At 44.9% G+C, this 19,331-nt stretch overlaps 1 protein-coding gene across 7 annotated transcripts in view; it reads left to right on the top strand.

The window, feature by feature from the left end:
- LOC146171902 (isoaspartyl peptidase/L-asparaginase) overlaps positions 1-19,331 on the top strand; it is a 290,995-nt gene that overhangs the window by 249,701 nt on the left and 21,963 nt on the right. The window lies entirely within an intron of this gene.

The raw sequence follows: 19,331 nt of genomic DNA, 5'->3' as shown, positions 1-19,331 counted from the left end.
CTGCAAGTTATTGATCAATTCACTTTCGCCCTACCATCTGTTTTGCTGACCGTCCTGGTTAGCTCAGTTGGTAGAGCGACTGTCCTGGAAAGACGTTGGTCCCGGGTTCGATCCCTGGACCATGACGAATTTTTTATAACTATGAAGTTTTGGAGAAAGGATGCAGCGGTGGCGTAGCAGTAGAACATCCGCCTCGCATGCTAAAGGACTGGGGCTCAAATCCCGGTGCAGCACAATTCTCCACCGGATAAAAAAAAAAAAAAATTCGTGTGTTGATGGAATTGCATAAACAGGTTTGTGGTGCAGCCTGATGCCGGTGAATACCTCCGGCAACGCACTCCCTCACCAGAACAGGAGTTGGCCACCCTGGTGCAGTAATTGGCCGCAACCTGTCATGATTAGTTCCATAAAACCCCAGCCCTCAGTCACCAGCGGCTGCGGAACAACTGACCACTGTGGCGGTCAGACCTGTGACGCAGCAGGGGGTGCTAAGAATTCCTGGCTCCGCTGGACAGGCTGCCATTGGAAACTGACCCTGGCAACGTTTAATGCTAGAACTCTAGCTAGTGAAGCTAGTTTAGCAGTGCTGTTAGAGTAACTAGAGGGTATGAAATGGGATGTCATAGGGCTTAGTGAGGTTAGGAGGCCGATTGAGGGTTATAGTGTACTGAAGGATGGGCATGTGCAGTGTTATCGAGGTTTACCGGAGAGGCGAGAACTAGGAGTAGGTTTCCTTGTCAATAAGTATATAGCAGGTAATATAGATGAATTCTATATTACTAATGAGAGGGTGGCAGGCATTGTAATTAGGCTTAATAAGCAGTATAAACTGAAGGCTGTACAGGCCTATGCACCTACATGTAGTTATGATGACTAGGCAGTTGAAAGCTTCTACGAAGATGTAGAATCGGCAATGTGAAAAGTAAAGACCCAGTATACTGTACTAATGGGCGACTTCAATGCCAAGGTAAGGAAAAAGCAGGCAGGAGACCAGACAGTAGGTGACTATGGCATTGGTTCTAGGAATAGCAGGGGAGAATTACTAGTTGAGTTTGCAGAGCGTAATAAGTTAAGAATCATGGATACCTTCTTCAGCAAACGGAAGAACCGGAAATGGACATGGAAAAGCAATAACGGGGAGACTAAAGATGAAATTGACTTTAGTCTCCCCTGCCATTATGCAAGATGTAGAGGTAATCGGGAAAGTGTGCAATGCCGTGACCACAGGATGGTGAGATCCCGAGTTAGCCTAAATCTGAAGAAGGAATGCGACAGATTAGTAAGAAAGAAACCCATCACTGAATTAGCGGTGAGGTGGAGGGCAGAAAAGTTCAGGATCTCGCTACAGAACAGATATTCAGTTCTAACCGAGGATGGCGACATTACCCTAGAAGCAATGAACAATACTTTCAGAGATATCATTACTGAGTGCGCTGTAGAAGTAGGCGGTAGGATAGTTAGAGAGGATACCGGTAAGCTGTCCTAAGGAAACGAAAGATTTGATTAAGAAACGCCAGAGCATGAAAGCTCCCAATCCAACAGACCAGATAGAATTGGCCGAGATATCAAAGCTAATGAATAAGCGCAAGGTGGCCGATATAAAGAAGAATATCATGGAGAAAATCAGCATGCTGTAAAGAACGGGGGAAGCCTTAAAGCGGTAAAGAAGAAATTGGGCATAGGCAGAAACCAAATGTATGCGCTAAGGGACAAGGCGGCCAACGTCATCACGGATATGGACAAGATAGTCAAAGTAGCTGAGGAGTTCTATACAGATCTCTACAGCAGCCAAAGTAGTCAGAACTGTAATGAGATTGGTGGTAGGGAAAAGCAGTCAGACGTTTCACGAGTGACGAAGTACGAGGTCAAGAAAACATTAGAAACTATGAAAAGGGGGAAATCAGCTGGAGAGGATCAGATAACTACAGATTTGTTTAAAGACAGGGGGATATCGTGCTAGAAAAACTGGCCACCCTGTGTACGCAGTGCCTGGTGTCATCGACGGTACCGGAACCATGGAAGATTGCAAAACTTATCCTCATTCATAAGAAAGGGACGCTAAGGACCTGAAAAGTTACAGACCAATCAGCTTACTTTCTGTTACGTGCAGTCGAACCCGGATATATCGAACTCGTAGGGGATCGCGAAATAGTTTGATATATCGATAATTCAATATACAGAAATCGGCTTGGGACGGCACTTACGATGCGAAAAAACGATACTGTATTTGTTGTGTAATCAACTCACACCCATAATGAACCCACCCTCCACTTTTGCACTCGAGAATTTGGCAAAAAAGAAAAAAAAGCTTTAAGGCCAGCTCGCGCACATGCAAGCGATTAAGCGATCTCAGCGACGAGCCGCAGCGACAGAGCAAAAAATGTCCAACTTGTTGGAACTGTGTCCCTTTGCGGTACCAGCCGCCACGCCGGCAGCTCTAAACAAGGTTTCTGTGGCGCCATGGCGGAAATTGCCAACGTTATCGCTTGCATGTCGCTCTCCGTTTCGGTCGTCTCATCCGCAGCTCATTTCTTGGCAGCGGGCCAAGATGCTGCGCAGCGATAACGTCCGGGCGCGTTTATCTTTTGATAGCTCCTGCTGCGGCGGGGAGCGAATTTGGCAGACTGCCCGTGATGGCTTGATTGCACAAGCCTAGTTCGATTTATCACGCCGCGTTTGGGGCTGGCGTAGTCTACTGCCACAAAATCATTGGAAAGCGTGATAAAGTAGCTGCAAATGCTGTTTGAAGCGAAAAATGCTAAAAGCCGGTTTCATGATCGCAGCTGACCGCGTGCTTTCATTGATTCATACATGCAAGAATAAACGACTCCCGTAAAAAAAAAAAAAGAAGCCGCTTCGTAACGTCATATCTTACGCTACGCCGCGTGTACAGCACAACGATAAGAACAAACGAAAAAAAAGCAAAAAGAAAAAAAAGAAAAGAAAAAAGATCTGTCGCTTTTTAACTTCTGCAGGCTTCATAACCACGTCAGCTGCCGCGCGCAGAGGGTTCGCAACACACGGTGGAGAAATAAAGCCCCTCAATAATTTGAAAGTAGCGACACTCTCCTCCACTCCGGCGTTTTCCTCCTCGAATATCCTCGCCCGCCGGCTGCGCGCGCTGCACACGGCACGCTTTTTTGGGCATCGCTCGCTCGCCGTCCGGGCATTCTTAAGTGCGCGCTTTTTCCACACTTTGTTATTGAATAAAATCACGAGTAAGACATGCGACACGCTTGACTACCACGAGCCACATAAATTAGCGTCTCGTACGCTGAATGAAAGTGCCAATTAAGAGCGCTTGCGGCACGAAGAAAACCACTTGCTGCATACATCTCACATTCCTTTTGACTTTTTCATACCGTCTGTCTCAACATGGCATAGTATATGAAGCTTAATATTTACAATATATTTGAACATTCCAGAATATTTTCAGCATTCCAATTGTCAGTTAAATTTAGAGTCACCTCGAACTAATTTTCGCGGAAGTACTGTTTATGAAGTTGCTCACGAGAGGAGTTTTAGTAGTGGGATGTTTGCTGGGAACAAGCTGTGACGTTTGCTTTGATGGCCGTCCTAAAATTTTTCATTAAGGTTCAGTCGGAGTTTGGCACAGCGCAGTGCACATGCAGCGGGTCAATCGTTTTTGTAGTTTAGAATTTTCACGGTGGCTTGGAAACGAATATGAACTTGTTTCTATTAAGCGTGAAACGCCTTTAGGTCCCGCTGTCGGCGACCTTGAGGTGATGTCGAGCTGAAATCGAGAGCCAAAGGTCCGCGCACCGATTTCCTGTCATCCAAGGAAAGTGTCTGCATCCCAAAATTTGGCCCTCTCGACCACCGAAATTTGGATTCGACTTCACTGAATTCGCCATACCCAAATTATAGGTTAGACATTGATTTTGCCCACATTCGGATGAGGTCAAATTCAGAGGGTTCCTGAGGCTGTATTTTGCGGGAGGTCCCGAAATTTGGACGTAACTACTGAATTCGCCATATTCAAGTTAGGTTAGACACCAATTTTCACCAGATTCGAACAAGGTCAAATTTTAAGGGTTTAAAAACAAATTTTTGATGTTTGGATATATAGTTTTGCGGACACGTTCTGTGGACGAGTTCTCTACATGCTTTCCTGCGACATAAGCCTATTAATGCTTAATAATCTCCCTCATTGCACGCGCTATCGTTGAAAAGCGAGACCTAGGTTCAGAAATTAAAGCAGGTATTGTATGCGAATGTATGCGCATTGTATGCATCAGCCGTCGCTATTATAGCACGTTGAGTGGAACCATGAGGTGAAAACAATAACACGCATAACGGCGCAAAATGATCAGTGAATTAAGTGAGATTGCCAGATTAGTGCTGCGCTTGCATGCAGTTTCAGTATACACAGTCGCTTGTACCTCGCAGAGATGGGCAGTCTTCGTCGGTGTTAAAGTTCTTGCGGCCGATGTTGTGCAGCCACTTTTTTCTTCTAACGGTGTCTTTCTTGCCGCTCGGAATCGCGAAAAGAACAAAGCCTTTTTCTTGCCGGCTTGTGCTCTGAAATGCGCAGCAACTGGGCATAGTGCTGCACTGAAGGAGCACAAATAACGCGAAGTGCAAGCGCGCAATGTCAGTGAGCTCGGTCGTAGCAGCGGCGGCTGCCCAAAAAATGTCGCCGAAGAAAAATGAAAACACAAAAAGAGCAAACTTAACGCGCGCTTTTCCCGAAGACCGCCCGCGGAGCCAATCACCCTCCGTGGGAGAGGTGAGAGAGGAGGATCGGCGCAGGTGCGCGGCGCGGCAGCATAGTTCACAGAATGTCGCTACTTTCAAATTATCGAGGGATTTTATGGAGAAAGCGTCCGATGTTCTGTCTGAAAACGGGCTGAGCTGGCTTGGCGCATGCGTAGCGCGTGCTACTGCGAACGAAGGCCGGGAAAGAGGAAGGAGAGAGATAGCTCGGCAAAAGAATAGGCACACCCTTGCGCTTCGCTCAATCGCTTTTTACCCCTCTCGTTCCCACCGGCTCTCTCTGGTTCATTCACGCAGATGGCTTGCAAACGTCACGTGCTGGCGCGCGGAAAACGATAACCGCAGATGCACGCGCCTTTGGGGAATGGGCGCGGCACTGCCCTAGTCGAACTGTCCCCTCTCATTCCTTCCAAGCCTGGCTTAAAACGTCACGCGGCAAACGGCCGAGGGTGATGCGATCGTCTTTGGGGAAGGCACACTTTCCAGTGCGTGGTGCGGAGTTCGATATATCAAACGACCGGTGAAATTGAGTTCGATATATGACGCGGCCCACCTGTACTTTTACATGGGATTTTCAAGGGGATATTCCGTGAGTTCGATATAACCAAAATTCGATATATCCAGGTTCGATATATCCGGGTTCGACTGTTTATAAGGTATCTACTAAGGTAATCGCTAATAGAATCAGGACAACCTTAGACTGCAATCAAGCAAAGGATCAAGCATGTTTTCGGAAATGGTACTCTACTATTGATCATATCTATACCATCAACCAGGTGATAGAAAAATGCTCAGAAAATAACCAGCCCTTATACATAGCATTCATTGATTACGAAAAAGCATTTGGCTCAGTAGAAACCTCGGTGGTGATGCAGGCATTGCGAAATCAGGGGTAGACGAGCCGTACGTGAAAGGGGTGGAATATATATATAGTGGCTGCTTAGCAACCGTAGTTCTTCATAAAGAAACAAAATTCCCATAAAGAAAGGTGTTAGGCAAGGAGACACGATCTCCCCAGCACTATTCACAGCTTGCTTAGAGGAAGTATTCAGAGACTTGGAATGGAAGCAGTTAGGGATAAGGGTAGATGAAGAATAGGGGAGCGCACCTGAAGTTTGCTCCCACTACACCAGCGCCGCCTCCTCCTCTGGCGGTCATTTCTGAACGACTGGTCGGGGACGTCGCCGGGGGAGCGCATTGAACCACCCACGTCCCGACTGGTACGCGCGCTGCTCGCGCCGTTGGCACCCTCTCCTTCATTGCATGCACGCGCCGTCTCACTAGCAGGTGCACAAAAGAGATGTTGCTGGTCGCTGCGAGTCTGGCCGGCATTCCAAGGCGTTCAGAGAGGGAAAAAAAAGGTTATTGTGTCCAGGGGTGCGGAATGGCCCCTCTTGGTTCTTTTTATTAAAATCACACAACAGCACCATACTTGCAGTGCCACGGAATGCAGGCCGTGCAAGAGCATTTGCCACTGCTTGTAAACTGCTGCTTTGGAGAGCATAGCCATGAATGCTAAAAAAATGTTCGCGATGAAACTTCCTTGTCGCACAGTTTACGAGTACAGAAAAAGAGGAGACGCGCCCATAATTTTTTGCCATGAACGGCCTCCAACTAGACCAGACTTCTATCCAATTGAAAAAGTATGGCATTATTTATTGCAGAAACATTTACCACACTTTTGCACGGAATGGTAGCATTTAGTTAAGCATTTCTCCATTATTGTTATTTACTTACGAATGTTCATGCGGCCGAATGCAGTTTCAAAAAAAAAATTTTGAAGTCAAAACATTTGTCATCCATATCAGTGAGCATTCGCTTATGATCGATGGCTCGGCAGATAGGTTGTCTTGAGGGTACGCGTGCGCTGTGATAGCTTGAAATAAATAAGCAACCGCTTTTCTTTGTGGCACTTATTAATCAAGCTTACGACATTTTCCTTTTAACCATAAGCGAGCAGTTGGTAGACATATTCGGTGAATGGTCTCGTCTTTCTCTTCAGCCTCGCATATCGCCTTCAGGACTCTTAATTTTCGTTAAAATAACGGTAATTTTCATTACTATTAGCACAAAAAATATCAAAATCCAATCTATTAAGTCAGCGAAGTTCCGTGCACCACACTGAGCCATCGAATAAAATTTTGCATTGTGAAGATGACTATGTAAAAAATAGATTTACTTTCTACGTTGTAAACTGTTTTGCCACTTAATTACTTGCGGCACTAAAAGCGCCGTTAACATAATGGCGTTTTCGTCAATTTGCCTCACGGAAAGGACATTATCCACAAGTTTTTTTTTTTTTTTCGCGTTTGCGCTGAAAGATTTTCCTAATTCTCTGAAGAATTCGCATGCGTAAGCGCGCACGCACCCATGAGCAAGCACGCGACTGCATAAACAGATCTGCAACAGCCCAGCACGTGCAGAACTGACCCCTTTCAAGAGCCACTCGCGCAGCTGTTCAATGGGAGGGGGAACCGGCCTGCCCGGTCAATTATCGGGACGCCGCCAAAGAGGGCGCTTTTCACTGGCGCTTGCAGCGCCCCCCTGCGAAGCTGCGGTCCCCTATACCTCAGTAATCTGCGATTTGCTGATGGCATTGCCTTGCTAAGTAACTCGAGGGATGAACTACAAATAATTATTGATGACCTAGACAGGAAAAGTAGAAAGGTAGGCTTGAAAATCAATATGCAGAAAACTAAGGTAATGTTCAACAGCCTCTGGTAGGAACAGCAGTTTACGTTAGGTAGTGAAGCACTGGAAGTAGTAGGCGAATATGTCTACTTAGGACAGGTAGTAGTAACCGCAGATCCGAACTACCGCAGGTAGTAACCGCAGATCCGAACCATGGAAAGAAAATAACAAGAAGAATAAGACTGGGATGGAGCGCATTTGGCAGGCACTCGCAGATTATGACTAGCAGCTTACCGGTATCGCTAAAGAGGAAAGTATACAACAGTTGCATCTTACCTGTACTCACCTATGGGGCTGAAAAACGTGGAGGCTAACCAAGAGGGTTCTACTTAAGTTGAGGACAACCCAGAGGGCTGTGGAAGGGAAAATGGTAGGGGTAACATTAAAAGATAGGAAGCGTGCGAAGTGGGTCACAGAAATAACTCAAGTTACCGACATTCTAGCAGAAATTAAGAAGAAGAAATAGACATGGGCAGGACATGTAGGGCGGAGAGAGGATAACCTATGTTCGCTTAGGGTAACAAACTCCGTAAAGGACGTTGCAGCAACATGTTGTGTCGAAGTCGTTGTAGTCGGCATGGCATTGTCCTTCGAAAGCTTCATGAGCTTTGATCGTTTGATCGGAGGTCAATGATTGCTTTAGGTTCGCTAAGAAAATTCATGCTTAAAATCGCATCTCATGAGCAGTTCTGTAAAACCATGAAGAGGCAGGATAAGTGTTGCCCAGATGGAGTAATCAAGTAATCACCATTGGTTTGATTAGCGGGCCATCCCAAGTGGTCTTCACTTGAGCTGGGCGGCGAACGTTTCACTGATGACAGAATAGTCAGCTCTACAGTCCACTAGGGCAGTAACCATGCGACCGTCGATAGCCACTTCAAGGTCTCTTGTTCATATCCTTGCATTACATGTTTGCCTCGCTTTTCAATCTCGGCTCCGTTGTGTACCGTTGTGCCAGGGCCCACCATTGTCAGTTCGTTGGGCGGCGATGTTGGATTAAACTCCAGTTGGTTGGTTGTCGATGTTGTCATGAGGAGCGGCAGTTAAATGGCTACATCATCGTTAGTCGGTGACGCCGGAGGATCTTCGTGTTTTCACCGTTGAGCAACATCATCTCCAAAGGTTGCTGTATTCAGTTTCTCCTACTGGCTCTATTGGATCTTCCTTGTGCATAGCTTCGGTCCAGCGACGAAAAGCGTGCCCCAAGTGGCGATGATGAGCGGGACAGATGGGTTTACGATGCATGCTCCTCCCTGTCCAGAAAGGCGTCAGTTTCCTGTGATCCTTCACCAGGACGGGATCGCAGGGCGCCGATGACGAAACCTTGCATGCAATGCGTTTCTAAGAGCAGTGGCATAGAATGTGGCCGGCTTCACCGCAGTGGAAGCATAGCAGTTGGTTGTTAGATATCCTCCAGGCGTCACATTTCCTTGGTGGCTTGGAAAGTCATGTAGGGGTGCAGGGCAACGTAATGCAGCAGCATAGGGGTGCTGCTCTTGCACTGGTGCCATCATAGCTGTCGCTTGATGAACGCCCAGTGCCTGCTGGACTTCTTCATGGACGACATCTGCCAGCGTCGCCACCTGGGGTTGTTTGGATGATGGCAGCAGTCTTCATAGTTCCTCTCGGATGAGGTCTCGAAGGCTGTCTCCTCTCATAGATGCGCTGCCGTAGTTTCTTGAGTAGTCGGGTTAGAGTGGTCGGTCGATCGTAGTGGTGCATCCGAGTGTCAGTCTTCTCGATGGTGGATGCTTCGCTTTCAAATTTAGTCACGGTTTTTGACAGATTTCTGACAAGTCCTGCGAAAAGTGACTCTAATGGTTCGCATAAAGAATTTCACTTTCTCCCCTTCGGTCATGCTAAGGCTAGAGCGGCAAATGAGGCTTCATCTCAGCGTAGTCCAGGACCGGATCATTAGAGAGTTGAAATCTTGGTTGAAGGACGGTCTGGGTTCTTTCCTTCCGGACGACACTTGCAAAGACAGTTGAAAAATCTTTCTTGAAAATCTCCCAATCCTTCAAAATTGCGCATGATTTTCGAACCATATTCAGGCATATCCTTCAAGAGCAAAGTAAACTTGCCTTAGCTTCACTTCGTCATTCCAGGCGTTGAAAGTTGCCACCCGTTCAAGCAGGTAGAGGCAGTTTTCCGCACCCTCATCCTGTTGTCCTTGGAATCAGGGGGGCTCATGGGGTTGGACAAAAACCAAGGGTGCTTTTTGCTCGATGAATGCCATCTTCAGGGGAATGTCACGATGTCAGGATACAGCACCTCCACCAGATGTCATGTGATGGTGACAGTGCTGTATGGCAAATGAGGTTTTAATGTCCTTGTGCCCGCAAAAGAACTAAGCAATCGGCGGCGACGATAGCAGGAAGCGTGCTCGGTGCTTGTCGGTCTACAAATGCCCGTTGCATCCGGCAATGCTCAATTTAAAGAAGGCGAAGAAAGAAAGATGTAGATAAAGCCACAAACGGGTGACTAGCACAACCTTGAACATTGAAAAACATACGCGAGTGGTCGGAATCTTTGAGACACATCTCTGCACATCTTGCGTGAGAAAGAAACTGATACAGCTGCATCTCATGGCAACGAGCATGCTAGTAAACAATATAGACTTGATCTGCATTCCAGAATCAGAGTGTTAAGGTTGCATGCTGGTAGCTATTGGAAAAAGGAAATATAGATTTGAATGGCTTGCGGAAGTATCTTTTTTAGATAGATACACACATAGAGTGCTGACACGGTTTGGTCCTTCTTTGTCTAATCTTTGTTGCTAGTATGCGTGCGTTCTGGAAAATCGGTGGGCAGGGTTAAGCATTTGGGTCGCCAGGGTTGATAAAGAACCCCTTGCAGTGATCAGCGAGATTCCCCCAGCTGATATGGATCCTGCTGCCTAGCAATGCTCTCTCGTCCTGTCATTTAAGCATCGACCTTATTGTCCAAAATATATACCTTGCCACAAGTGAGCGGTATTTCGTAAATGACGGCGACATTGCAAAGAACGAACTGTGTTGGTGGTTTGTAGCACAAATTTGCTGTCTTGTCGCACCATTCACGAGAGGGCACAGGCACGCAAGTTTCTTTGAGAAAGTCAGTACAAGTTACATAAAGGAAAGGTGAATAGCGCAACAAATAGACACTCACAAATAGGCACAAATAGACACAGAGGACAGGCGCTGACTCCAAATTCTTTCTCGGAACACCACATGCAAACTTCTTCTTCAACATCCAAATGCTCCCACAAAGTCGGACAAAGTCATCACAGCATTTTAAGCCTATCCTACCTAACAACATTTAACAGTCGACCTTCACTACTATACAGTGAGAGAGATGATTCACTAATACATTTTGAATTAAGTCTTTTTAATATACGAGGCTTCTAGCAGCTCACGGGCAAGATTATCCCTGCTCCTGCCTAAAATTTAATTTCTTTCAACTTCGGTGCACATTTCGTCTTGAAATTGCACGATTTGCAATGAACAGGTAGATCTAAATTCTGATTGATTGTTCGGTACAGGTTCTACGCCACACTTTTCTGCCAACTTTTTTAAACAGTATCCACATTGTGCACATATTCCATTGTCTTTGGCTACCGTATGACAACTCCTGTTGACCGTTGCTGGCCGCGTTTTGAATACCACACTCAATTGACCCAGCTGCGGGTTCCATGGTGCCCTGGGTGTCTGAACTGAGGCCACCCCATAGTTTCAATGCGGCTAGAGGGGAAGGCGACAGCTGCTCTTTGCGACCGTCATAAACATGTCAAAGTATCCACGCACCACACCTTGGACGAAGCTGGCACCCCTTGGTGCGGAGGGTCGGCTGGTGCACTCGTGGTACAAACAATTCCTGGAGTTCGTGGGTCCACAAGCCACCAGCGTCTCATGCTCTGGTTGACAATCGGCATCATTGTTGTCCTCATTACACGAGAAACGAATTATTGTCACCGATCATTGCACAACGAAAAAGTGACGGTATAGGTTGGCTGCTCTGAAAGGTGAAGACCGCTTAAAAGCTTGGCGGCACACTTGACCACACGAGAACCTCTTGCTGCTACCGACTGACTACCCTGAAGCACTTGAAACTGAGCTTTGCTGGGAAAATATCTTAGGCTCATTGCAACATGTTCCGTGCATAAAAATGTTGATTTCTGCCATGCGTGACATGTTGTTTTGCTTACTTGTTCTTCACTTCGTTGTGGTTGCCCTGCATGCCAACGTTGGCAGAAGGTTCGCATTTTTTCCTCATTTGCAGGTTGTATAGAAGTTTTCTTAATGTATCTTCTTTCTGGTCTTGCAGTAAATATTTTGTTATAATTTTCTGTCACTACAACATGTCACTACTTGGCATATCTCATAGCCTGAGTCGCTTTGGGACGTTAAACCTCATAAGCCTTGTCACTACCGTTTCTGGCACTTGAGACGTGCTAGCATTACTGATGATTGTTCTGCTTTGCTAGCATCCATCAAAATAAATCATGTACAGGGTCTTGAATGTTTGAGGCCTGGGCTTTAAAAAAAATCCTATGCGAAGTCTACTGCACTATTCGAGCTGAAATAATGTTCACAAAGTAGCAAAATATGGTCCACGTTATTTAATATGTGATTCAACATCAGTACTTGCCTAGATTTTTCAGAATCGACGAAAAACTGCTCTCGGCGGCGTGCACAATTTTCGCATAAGAGAGTCTGAAAATTTCTTTGATATGGTGCGCCATCTGTTGAGCAGCGAGGCAAGCGCCATCCCAGTCGATGGCGCTTGCCTATAGACCAACACCGATCTGTAACGTAAGCACGATGTGGCGGTGCTTCTAACGCCAGTGTGGTTTGACTGGGGGTGAAAAATAGGCTTAGCATCCATAGGAATACATGGAAGCGAAATATTCCAAAGCAGTTTCCTAATTTCACGGGTGATCTGTGATGTCGTTGTTCGGTACAGAGCAACCATGAACGCCCTGGAATAGATCGTGGAAGTGTGAAATCTCATTACCGAGGCGAAGTATTTTTAAAACACCGCGAAACGTATCGGGGTGCGAGTTGAGAGGGCGACCCATAGAAATACATGTAAACACAACTTACCGCAACATTTTGCTCGGTTCAGCAGCGTTGAACCCTTCTCATTTTTTGGGGGAACGTCTTGTACGACGCCCCGACGTCATGTTGCATGACACACTACATTCTCTTGCAAGTAATGCAAGTCTGACGACTTGCGGGACCACTCACAGCACGATAAACTGACCGCGCGCAGTTGCAGACGACCATGCACCACCCGTTGTCGCTAGCAGAAGCTCCGGAGCTGGAGGCGGCCGCGGTGGGTATCGCCAGCTACGCTGTCGTCTGCTGCAATGCGCGAATATCGTTCGGTCCATAATGTCGTATGGCGTTTGAGAACTGATTTTTAAATGTAATTCTGTCTAGGACGTATCACTGGAGCGACAGTACTATTAAGCTTATTTACCCTATCAGACTGTAAGCAAAACTTTGCAGACTGTAAGCGATTCGCTACAACCAACTTGCCTTTTGGCGGTGTCTGGATTTATTTATTTATTTATTCAAATACCTCACGGGCTCCGATTGGAGTATTATGTGAGGGGGGGGGGGGGTTACATAACATGGGGTGCGAAACAGAAGCATGTAGGAGATGGTTATTTTAACATCGTTATGTTCAAAACGTTAACATTATACAATGGCAAACACAAGAAAAGAGAACAAAATTTGAAAAGCACACTATAGAACACACTTCAGTAACAGCACACTTCAGAACAAAATGTTGCTTATTTTTTCTTTGAAAATAACATAATCTGAAATGTGAACAATGTTATCAGGAAGACTATTCCAATAAATGATGGCACGGGGCAGGGCTGATGAGTTGAATGCAGTGGTTCTTCCCGAAAGGCGTTTAAAACTGAGGTGATTATGCAATCGGTGAGATGTGCGGGCCGGTTTTGTGAGAGGTAGTGTGAAGGAATGATGACTATAAACAATTTTATGGAAGAGACAGATAAGTGCTATTGTTCTGCGAGATTCTAAGGATGGAAGGGATAACGATGCCTTAATGTTAGTAATACTGGAATGTCGGCAATAGTTGCGAGAAATGAAACGAGCGGCACGATTTTGTACGCTCTCTAGGGAATGAATTAAGTAATGTTGGTGGGGTGACCAAATTGAAGATGCGTATTCAAGTTGTGGGCGAACAAATGTTTGATATGCCAACTGCCGCGTGGAAGAAGGTGCACCTCTGAGGTTACGTTTTAAATAACCTAATGTACGGTTAGCTTTGGCAGTAATTTTTTCTATGTGGGTCTTCCATGAGAGATTTGGTAAAAAGTGCACGCCAAGGTACTTGTATGAGGACGCAAGGGTGACTGGACTGTGATTAAGCAAGTAAGTGAAACGGTGAATAGTCTGTTTACGGCTAAATGTCATTAATTGGCATTTATCAGTGTTAAGGGACATTTGCCATGATGCGCACCAGTTATTAATGCGGTGTAGATCTTCTTGAAGGACGATGTGGTCATTAGCAGAGCGGATTTTGCGATAAATGACGCAATCGTCAGCAAACATTCTGAGTGTTGAGGTGATTCTTAACGGTAAGTCATTGATGAAAATCAGAAACAGTAAAGGGCCTATTACACTACCTTGCGGTACGCCTGATGTTACATCAATTAAAGGGGACGAATTGTTATCAACAGAAGTGAATTGTTTACGAAATGATAAAAAGTTTCTTATCCAAGAAATTGTTAATGAATCAAGGTGCAAGGATGAGAGTTTCGCGATTAAACGACAGTGTGGAACGCGGTCGAAGGCTTTAGCATAGTCGAGGAATATGCAGTCAATTTGAAGATTTTCGTCCATACCGTGAAGCAGCTCATTAGTAAACTCGAGTAGTTGTGTCTCACATGATAACCCTTTTCTGAACCCGTGTTGTTGTGAATAAAAGAAACCGTTGCCTTCTAAATGTAGTGCCGTGTTAGATGCAATGATGTGCTCGAGAAGTTTGCAAGGTATACATGTCAGCGATATTGGGCGATAGTTAGCAACATTAGTTCGGTCACCAGATTTGAAAATTGGAATAACTTTTCCAATTTTCCACTCAAATGGTATCTCTCCTGTTGAAAGGGATTGGCGAAATATATGAGTGAGTATGATGCTGGAATGAGCCACGGTATGTTTCAAAATTTTTGAATTAATCCCATCAACACCACATGAAGTACTTACTTTTAGATTGTTAATCAATGTCGCAACACCATCAACAGTAATGTCTATTGGGCTCATGTAATCATAGTCATATTCAGGTGCCGATGGAATATTGGAATAGTCTTCTTTCGTGAACATATTGGCAAAAAAGTTATTGAAGGTCTGAGGGCATTCATCTGGAGCAATGGGATCTCCAGCCTCATTTATCAATGTAAAATCTGAAGAAGTTTCGGAAGGTGATAATGTTTTCCAAAATTTTTTGGGGTTGTTCTTAAGGAGGGATGGCAAATCGTGAGCCATGAACTTATGCTTAGCTTTCCGTATGGCCAAGCAGTATTCTTTATCGGCATTTTTATGTTTTTCCCGTGATTCGGGTGTTCTCAGCCGTTGAGCTGTTTTGAAAAGTCGTTTTTTTTTGTTCATCAGCGTACGAAGATTCTTGTGGTACCACGGCTTAGATGAGTTAGCACGGAAACATATGCGGGGTATATAGGTGTTCATTAACTGCGTGAGTTTATCTTTGAACTGACGCCAGTTTTCGTTAACAGATTGATTAGGAAGGAATTGCAGAAAGGAATCGCAGAAGGTTTGCAAGCCGAGGTTAATGGCATCGTAGTTCGCTCTGTTATAGTCGAAGATGTATTTCTGAGGTTGGTTGCGTGGGCGGGATGGCATTTTTATAGTGAAATGGAGCAGTTTGTGATCACTGAAACCTTCCGTGAGGGAGATTGGGCTAACATTGTCTGGAGCCGATGTGAAAACAAGGTCTAAAATGTTAAGGCCGCGCGTGGGTTTAGAAACAAGTTGAGTTAAAGAAAAGTCTAATGTTAGTTCAATGAAATTAACCGGGTCCTGTGCCGATGCAGTTAACGTATTCCAGTTGATATTCGGGTAATTGAAATCACCGAATAAATAAATGTCGGCCTTTGGGAAGTTGCTTCTAATATCTGAGAGGTTAGCATACAGATTTGCTACGAAAGTTTCTGAGCTATCTGGTGGTCGGTAGCATATACCAAGAAGGGACTTAAGAGATGAGGATGTGATGCAAACCCATAAAATTTCTAGAGGGGACGAAATGTTTACACGAAAAGAAGGAATGTGATTTTTTATGGCGATCATCACGCCACCACCCCTTTTATTAGTTCTGTCATTCCGGTAAATAACAAAATCGGGTGAATCGGGTAAGACTTCGTCGTCAGTTATATCCGAGTGCAGCCACGTTTCTGTTAAAGTTATGATGTCAGGCTTATTATCTTCTAGATACGAGTAGAGTTCGGTGCGCTTTGGGAGGATGCTACGTATGTTAGTAAATGATATGGAAAGCGAAGGGATGACGCCGTATGAAGGCTCTGGATGATAGTCTGCCTTGTGTGCAACCGCTCTTCGTTTTTGCTATTGGGTGCATTGTTTGACAGTGTCGGAAGCAACGTCGTACATATACACATGATTGCTGATGCGCAGTTTATCAACTCTAAGTTTAAACGACCCGCCCTCCGATTTTGCGAAATCTAACAGTTTTTTCCTAGCCAGGCGCGTTGGGAAAGAAAAATCTTCGCGAACAACATACTGCGTGTCTTTAAACTTGTAGCCTTTGTCTATGATATGCTGTTTGTCCTTGTAGTGCGCGAACTTGACGATTATCGGTCTACTTTTCTCTGGTTGGTATCGACCAAGCCGATGAGCCCTTTCAATTTGTGTTGGCTCAAGTGTGCAGCCAAGGTGTTCCGCACGTGTTCCGCTCATAACACAGGTCATTCGGGAAGTTTTAAAAGTAGACTGCCTCCGTAATGACGCACCATACTTTATCACACACTTCTTCAAAGCGCATGGTCAATGTTTACCGACTGGCCACCACTTCTGATACTCTGCGAAATGAGAAAAATGTTCCGGTAAGTTGTGTTTACATGTATTTCTACGGGTCGCCCTCTCAACTCGCACCCCAACATGTTTCGCGGTGTTTTAAAAATGTGAGGCGAGCGCCCCCTTTGTTTGTAAACACGGTGTTGGTCTATAGGGACAAAAATGAGCATGATAGCAACTGCTACCGCCCCGTTTTAAAGGGGACGCTTCTATATTCCATCCATCCATCCACATTACGGCTAGGCGGTCTGTGGCGCCGCCGCCCGGTTCAAAGGGTTCAGACTCCGTCCGTCCGTCTGTCCGTTCATCCATCCATTTTTCACCACCAGTCGGCTGCGGCGCTGCGAGTGCCCCCTTTGTTTGTAAACACAGTGTTGGTCTATATAGACGCGGCCACAGCTTAGAGGGGCTTCATACACAACTCCTACTTTACAGGCAACGAACTTAGTTGCATGCGTTAGTTTCTTGTGGCTTTGGCTCATCAGAGCGCAAAGACTAGACAGTTTTCAAGGTGCTATGAAAACAACGTCTACATCAAACTATCCCGCTATTCTCTTTAGGTTGTGCGTTGCGCGGTGAGTGCAAGGCATGCTTGCACATGCTTGCATATGCTGACACATGCTTGCAGCTCACACATGTAGATGTCAGGGGGAGCAGTAGCAAGGTATGGTTATCACTTGTTATATGACCAAAATGCATCAAAACTTGAGCACGCTGATAACCACTGGCCATGGAACGATGAAAACGTGTGGCAGCAGGGACGTCGAGTTGCAAACATCGCACATATTGTCGAGCAGAATGGACAAAATTGCTTTGTTTACAACATGCTCATTGCCTTTAGCAACTGTGTTTTATTTTACAGTGACATGTCAAGATAATTGCATTTCGTGAAGAAAAAAGAAGTTCAAAATATATAAACTTGTTTTGAACATTATGTTTCTAGAAAATAACAGTGGCTTCTCTGAGAAGCTTGCGGCAGGCCATGTGACATAGCGACTCCTTTGAAGCGAAACTCCTTTCCACTTCTTTCGGCCAAGTAAGTAAAGGTAGTTTTGAGTTTGCCGCAGGACAGAAATATATACTGTAATGGTGTAGGATGCCACACAGGTACGGCATCGACTCAACCGTCCTTCTTTTATCTCTAGCTGCACTCTCGAACTGCACTTTCTCTTCTTCAGGCCTACGCCATAACAATACATTGTTTTGGGGCTGATTTTGCGTCAGTGAAATTTCGCTGAAAAATATTTTTTCACGTGCCTCATCAGTTTTATTGTACAGAGGGTGAACTATATCTCCAAAGTTTACCGTTATACCGAATTATTGTCCCTTGATAAAGTAATGTTTCTAGTTTTACCATAATGAAGCACAGTTATGTTCTAAGCACTTGAAGCATGAGATCACAGTTTCCATTTCTTTTAATTCTCCATTGGATATGAATCATTTTCGTGGTAATCCGAGAGTTTTTCTTGACCCGTAAGAATAAATGTCATGATGCAATCAATTACATCATAAGAAAGAAGTCCCACAGATTGTCAGTGCCAGCATGCAATAAAATATAGACACGATGCTACCAACGAAATTTCAAAGTGATCGAAAAACATTAAAAAAATCTGCAGCTTCCATGTGTAGGTATATAATGTACAGCTGAGGTACAAAGAGTATTGTGATATGTTCAAAGTCAAAATAACCATATTGTGATGAGATAGTCTCAACAAGACAGTCAAAGTTCTTGTAGCAAAGGCATTGTTGCACACACCCTTGTAAATTCATTAACAAGCTGCATTAAAGCATAAATCATATTGCCAAGAAACTCCTTTCTACTCCATTTAGCAGTTGTAGTTTACGGCTACTACATGGACAAAGGGACAAAAACCAGCGCTGTCAGCTCCTTGTCCATTTGTTTTCCTGCATGCTTGTTCAACCATGCAGTATAACCAAACCAATCATGACAAAAAACAAACGACATCGACCGAAAAATAGATGGATGACGTTTTGGCTCATACACGAGCCTTGTCATTGTGAATAAGGCTCGTGTGGGAGCTGAAAGGAATTTTTTTTGGTTGGTACTGTGCATTTTTCATCGTGTTCCATCCCAACCAGATGGGTTGCTATCAAACTCTTCACTTAAACCCAACAGGGTATGTTGCTGGGCGAGTTGGTTATTCATTGTCAGAGAAAGATCGCTAGCAGACGACGGACCAGGCAGAGGAAGACACGCACATATGCGCATATGTGTGTGTCCTCCTCTTCCTGGTTCCGTCGTCTGCTAGCATTCTTTCTCTGAATTAAACCCACTCAACTCCCTGCTCTTGTTTGCATCATGCACTTTTTCCACATTTTCTTTTATTTATTTTTATTTTGTTTTGCCATATGATTACCATAATTAGGGTGCTTAATGATGTTGCATGGCTTGTATTACCAGCGCGCTAAAACATTGCCATTGCTAGGGTTGCTTTACAGTTATATTTGCTGTCTAGCTGTGTTAAAACTTGGTTAGAAATCTTTCTATGAATTGTGCTTCTCTTCATACTTTTGTATTGTACAGTTGTGTAGGCTGTTCAATTCACGAGCCCCAGCTCCCAGTAATGCTCATAATTGAAAGAATGTTACTGCACTAAAACCAACCATGTAACTAACAGGGCATGCGCAGGCTCACAATTAATCTTTGGGGACAAACAGAATGGATATGTGCAGAAAAATCCATCAAACGACACGAACAGGAGTGCCTTGTGAACTGTAAGCAAGTCAGTGTAAATTTCAGATGTTGTCCAGGTATGAAAATTCACAATCTGCAATCCCTTGCAGACTCTTTCGACACAAGGCTGGCCAATATAGTTATCATGT

This window comes from Amblyomma maculatum, unplaced genomic scaffold (genome assembly GCF_055883805.1).
Source record: "Amblyomma maculatum isolate TAMU_Amacu unplaced genomic scaffold, ASM5588380v1 scaffold_15, whole genome shotgun sequence".
Classification (NCBI taxonomy): domain Eukaryota; kingdom Metazoa; phylum Arthropoda; class Arachnida; order Ixodida; family Ixodidae; genus Amblyomma; species Amblyomma maculatum.
This window is presented reverse-complemented; position numbering and strand designations above follow the sequence as displayed.